This window comes from Macaca fascicularis, chromosome 6, assembly GCF_037993035.2.
Source record: "Macaca fascicularis isolate 582-1 chromosome 6, T2T-MFA8v1.1".
Classification (NCBI taxonomy): Eukaryota; Metazoa; Chordata; class Mammalia; order Primates; family Cercopithecidae; genus Macaca; species Macaca fascicularis.
Genome location: NC_088380.1, coordinates 75,149,006 through 75,154,405, shown reverse-complemented (window position 1 = coordinate 75,154,405; position 5,400 = coordinate 75,149,006). Strand labels below are relative to the sequence as shown.

The 5,400-nt window shown below is 45.7% G+C and overlaps 1 pseudogene; it reads right to left on the bottom strand.

The window, feature by feature from the left end:
• Positions 1-366: 366 nt before the first annotated feature.
• Positions 367-1,766, bottom strand: LOC107129948 (small ribosomal subunit protein eS27-like; annotated as a pseudogene).
• Positions 1,767-5,400: the final 3,634 nt, after the last annotated feature.

The window sequence follows — 5,400 nt, the reverse complement described above, 5'->3', positions numbered from 1 at the left end:
CTGTGTGTTAGTCCATTTGCATTGCTATAAAGAAATACCAGAGACTGGGTAATTTATTTTTTTATTTTTTATCCAAAATGTGTTTATTGAGGCCAGGCACAGTGGCTCACGCCTATAACCTCAGCACTTTGGGACGCTGAGGTGAGATCACCTGAGGTCAGGAGTTCAAGACCAGCCTGGCCAACATGATGAAACTCCAAAATTAGCCAGGCATAGTGGCGCATACCTGTAATCCCAGATACTCAGGAGGTTGAGGCAGGAGAATTGCTTGAACCCAGTAGGCAGAGGTTGCAGTGAGCCAAGCTCACGCCACTGCACTCCAGCATGGGCGACAAGAATGAAACTCAGTCTCAAAAAAAAAAAAAAAAGTGTTTATTGAGATAATTTCCCACTCATCTTGATTCAGAGTGCTTTTAGTGCTGCTTCCTCCTGAAGGAACATCCTTGTGTAAGCCTTGCTTTTCTTCCTGTAGGCTGGCAGAGGACAGTGGAGCAGCCAACACACAACATTTCTGTTAGTGCATGGCTAAGGACTGTGGTGATTTTATAGCATCCTGGGCATTTACACCCATGAAGTAGGAATTGGGGCTCTGCACCAGGCGCTGCTTCTTGTGTTTCCTCTTCTCCTTTTCTGGAGAGGGATGAAGGAGATCTTTTGTGAGAGAGACGTTCTTGTGGGTAGGTTGTCACCGCTGGAAAGAGACTGGGTAATTTATAAAGAAAAGAGGTGGCCGGCTGCAGTGGCTCATGGCTGTAATCCCAGCACTTTGGGAGGCCAAGGTGGGCGGATCACCTGAGGTCAGGAGTTCAAGACCAGCCTGGCCAACATGGTGAAACCCTGTCTCTACTACAAATACAAAAATTAGCTGGGCGTGATGGCAGGCACCTGTAATCCCAGCTACTCGGAAGGCTGAGGCCAGTGAATCACTTGAACTCGGGAGGTGGAGGTTGCAGTGAGCCGAGATTGCACCATTGCACTCCAGCCTGGGCAACAAGAGTGAAACTCCGTCTCAAAATAAAAGAAAAAAGAAAAAAAGAGAGAGGAAAAAAAAGAGGTTTAACTGGCTCACCATTCTGCAGGCTGTACAGGAAACATGGCACCATCATCTGCTTGGCTTCTGGTGAGACCTTAGGGAGATTTTACTCATAGCAGAGGGCAAAGCAGGAGCAGACATGTCACGTTGTGAGAGCGAGTGGCAGAGGTAGAGGAGGTGCCACACTTTTTAAAACAACTAGAGCTCATGACAGCTCTGAGAGCGAGAACTCACTCATCACTGTGAGGACAGCACTAACCCATTCATGAGGAATCTGCCCCCATGACCCAAACACCTACCACAAGCCCACCTCCAACAGTGGGGATCACATTTCAACATGAGATTTGGAAGAGACAAAACATTCAAACCTTATCAGTCTGTAAAAATGTTTGGAAGAATAAAGTGCTACTAGCAGTTGAGTCATTCAATATTTAAGGGCAAGCTGCTTCCATGGGCTTGGTCTTAGGAGGGAATTAAAGAATACCTAAGGTGAAACCAACTCAATAGTCCCATAGACAGTTCTGGTCTTAAGCTTGAAACTTACATTTGTATTATCTGAGTTCCTTCCTCAGGAAAGGATCCTCAAAAGCCTTCAAAAAGCCTGAAGAAAAAGAACTGAAAAGAACTGAAACTCACCAGGTCGTTGCATCCAGACAATGAAGACACCAGGCCCTTCATTCATCATGATTGCTTCCTTATCCCTCCTGAGTTGAGTTCCTGTTTTCCCATGCATAGTTACATTTCTTCCCTGCTAGATCAACCCCTAATTTTAGTCAGTCAGGAGATGAATTTGAGACTAGCTCCCATGTCTTTAGCTGAAGCACCCAATTAAAGCCTTCTTCCTCGGCAGTACTCATTGTCTCAGTGATTGACTTTCTGTGCTGTGAGGAGCAGGACTTAGATTGAATACCTGGTATTTTGGTAACAAAGGCATGGTCTATGCCAGAAGCATCTGTGGGTTTTCCATGACTAGCTTCTATTAAGAGCACACATGCAGCTTTTCATTTATAACTTACCCTTCTTCAGCCCGGTGCAGTGGCTCATGCCTGTAATCCCAGCACTTTGGGAGGTCAAGGTGGGCGCATCACAAGGTCAGGAGATTGAGACCATCCTGGCTAACACGATGAAACCTCATCTGTACTAAAAATACAAAAAAATTAGCTGGGCATGGTGCCAGGCACCTGTAGTCCTAGCTACTCGGGAGGCTGAGGCAGGAGAATGGCATGAACCCAGGAGGCAGAGCTTGCAGTGAGCCAAGATCACGCCACTGCACTCCAGCCTGGGCAACAGAGCAAGACTCCATCTCAAAAACAAAACAAAACTTACCTTTCTTCCACTCTGTGAGGTCCTGATGGGATTATGTTCTGCCCACGCATTAGTGGATATGAGATCCAGACTGGCTCATCTGATGTGGTGATTGGTTCAAAGATGGACACATAACCCAAATCAAGGCCTATCAGAGGCTTCCAGAGACATGATAGAAGGTTGCTGGAAGAGAGTCACTTCCCTTTAACCCACTATGTGCTTATGTACTGGAGCTGACACCAGCCATCTTCCACAGTTACACAGAGAAAGTCTAAACTTGAGAGCATGAGACTAAAATATGCTGTGAGAAGCAGTGAAGACGAGAGAAACAGACTGAGAGGGAACCCTGAAGCCAAGTCAGCTCCTGAACTTCTCAGTTCTCTAAGTCAAAAGATTCCCTTGTATGCATAAGCTGATTTGAGTTTCTGTTATTTGAGACCAAAGCTGTTCTAACACAGTTTCAGTCCTCAAATAATTCATATCTTATGAAATTTGATAGTTATTTACTTAATAATAATAGAGGCCATTTAAAAAATATCGGGTAATTCTAAAACATACAAGCTCAGTTTAAGTATCTTACAATGCCCTCAGCACCCTAGCAGGCCTCTTCCTAGACACTACTTCTGCTCTCAACAATGGAGTTGGCTGGTTAGCAATGGTTGTGTTGTACCTAAACCTGTTATTCCCACTTGTACTTGTTACTGTGTGTGTGTGTATGATTTAATTAAATATTATTTAAATGATAAAATAAGATGCAGGCCTGGTGTGATACCTCAGGCCTATAATCCCAGTACTTGCAGAGGCCAAAGCAGGTGGATCACCTGAAGTCAGGAGTTCGAAACCATCCTGGCCAACATGGTGAAACCCCATCTCTACCAAAAGTACAAAAATGAGTCAGGCATGATCATGTGCACCTGTAATCCATTGCCCCCCTTTTTTTTTTTTGAGATGGAGTCTAACTCTGGCACCTAGGCTGGAGTGCAGTGGCACGATCTCGGCTCACTGCAGCCACCGCCTCCCGGGTTCAAACGATTCTCCTGCCTCAGCCTCCTGAGTACCTGGGCCTACAGGTGTGCGCCACCATGCCCGGCTAATTTTTTGTATTTTCAGTAGAGATGGGGTTTCACTGTGTTAGCCAGGATGGTCTTAATCTCCTGACCTCATGATCCACCCGCCTCGGCCTCCCAAAGTGCTGGGATTACAGGCATGAGCCACCGTGCCCAGCTGTTCATTGCCCATTTTTATATCGGGCTGTGCTCGTTCTGTTGTTCAGTTGTAGGAGTTCTTTATATATTTTGAATTTGATTTAGTTTTGAACTTGGCTAAATCCATCTGTTTGTTCATCAGAAGAGTTGTAAAAATATATTCCGGAGGCCGGGCGCGGTGGCTCAAGCCTGTAATCCCAGCACTTTGGGAGGCCGAGACGGGTGGATCACGAGGTCAGAAGTTCGAGACCATCCTGGCTAACACAGTGAAACCCCGTCTCTACTAAAAAATACAAAAAACTAGCCGGGCGAGGTGGCGGGCGCCTGTAGTCCCGGCTACTCGGGAGGCTGAGGCAGGAGAATGGCATAAAAACCCGGGAGGCAGAGCTTGCAGTGAGCTGAGATCCGGCCACTGCACTCCAGCCTGGGCGACACAGCGAGACTCCGTCTCAAAAAAAAAAAAAAAAAAATATATATATATATATATATACATACATACATATATATTCCGGAAAATAATCTCAGCTAAATTATCTTTGGATACGAAAATAACATAATCTGATAGGGGGCTTAATGATGGTGGAGTTTATCTAGGGCAACAGATGTTACTGTTGGACTGCTGGTTGGGCTGGCCAGATAAGTAAAGTAGGTCACAAAAAAATTTAAAGTATAGAAGTTAAGCAACAAGGCCAAGACTCCTTTGAGACCTGCAACTGTGTTTTCTGGGTACGCAGTACCCAAGCCTTGTGCTTGGTACTTGTCCTCTCTACTCCAAACCTGGGTGTCTATAAATTGGGTAGAAAATGGCAGAAACAGCTGGGCGGTGGCTCATGCCTGTAATCCCAGCACTTTGGGAGGCCAAGGTGGATGGATCATCTGAAGTCAGGAATTTGAGACCAGTGTGACCAACATGGTGAAACCCCGTCTCTACTAAAAATACAAAAATTTGCTGGGTGTGGTGACAGGTGCCTGTAATCCCAGCTACTTGGGAGGCTGAAGTAGGAGAATCGCTTGAACCCAGGAGGCAGAGGTTACAGTGAGCCAAGATCACACCACTGCACTCCAGCCTGGGAGACAGAGTGAGACTCCATCTCAAAAAAAAAAGAAGAAAGAGAGAGAGAAAGAAAGAAATGAGAGAGAGAAAGAGAAAGAAAGAAAGAAAAAGAAAGAAAGAAAGAAAGAAGGAAAGAAAGAAAGAAAGAGAGAAAGAAAAACAGAGAGAAGGAAGGAAGGAGGGAGGGAGGAAGGAAGGAAGGGAAGGAAAGGAAGGAAGGAAGAAAAGGAAGGAAGGAAGGGAGAAGAGAAAGAAAGAAGGAAGGAAGCAAGGAAAAAGAAAGAAAAAGAAAGAGAAAGAGAGAGAGAGAGAAAGGGCCGGGCGTGGTGGCTCAAGCCTGTAATCCCAGCACTTTGGGAGGCCGAGACGGGCGGATCACAAGGTCAGGAGATCGAGACCATCCTGGCTAACACGGTGAAACCCCGTCTCTACTAAAAAAAAAAAAATACAAAAAACTAGCCAGGTGAGGTGGCGGGCGCCTGTAGTCCCAGCTACTCGGGAGGCTGAGGCAGGAGAATGGCGTAAACCTGGGAGGCAGAGCTTGCAGTGAGCTGAGATCCAGCCACTGCACTCCAGCCTGGGCGGCAGAGCGAGACTCCATCTCAAAAAAAAAAAAAAAAAAAAAAAGAAAGAAAGAAAAAAAATGGAAGAGACAGGTTTCACACATGTTTTGTAGCAGTGGGGAGGGAGTGCTTCAGTGAATCATTCGCAGATCCTCTAAGTCAAAAGATTCTGAAGAAAATAGAACACATCCTTGGTGAAACTGTTGTGGGACATGTGAATGAAATTAGGAGTATATGATG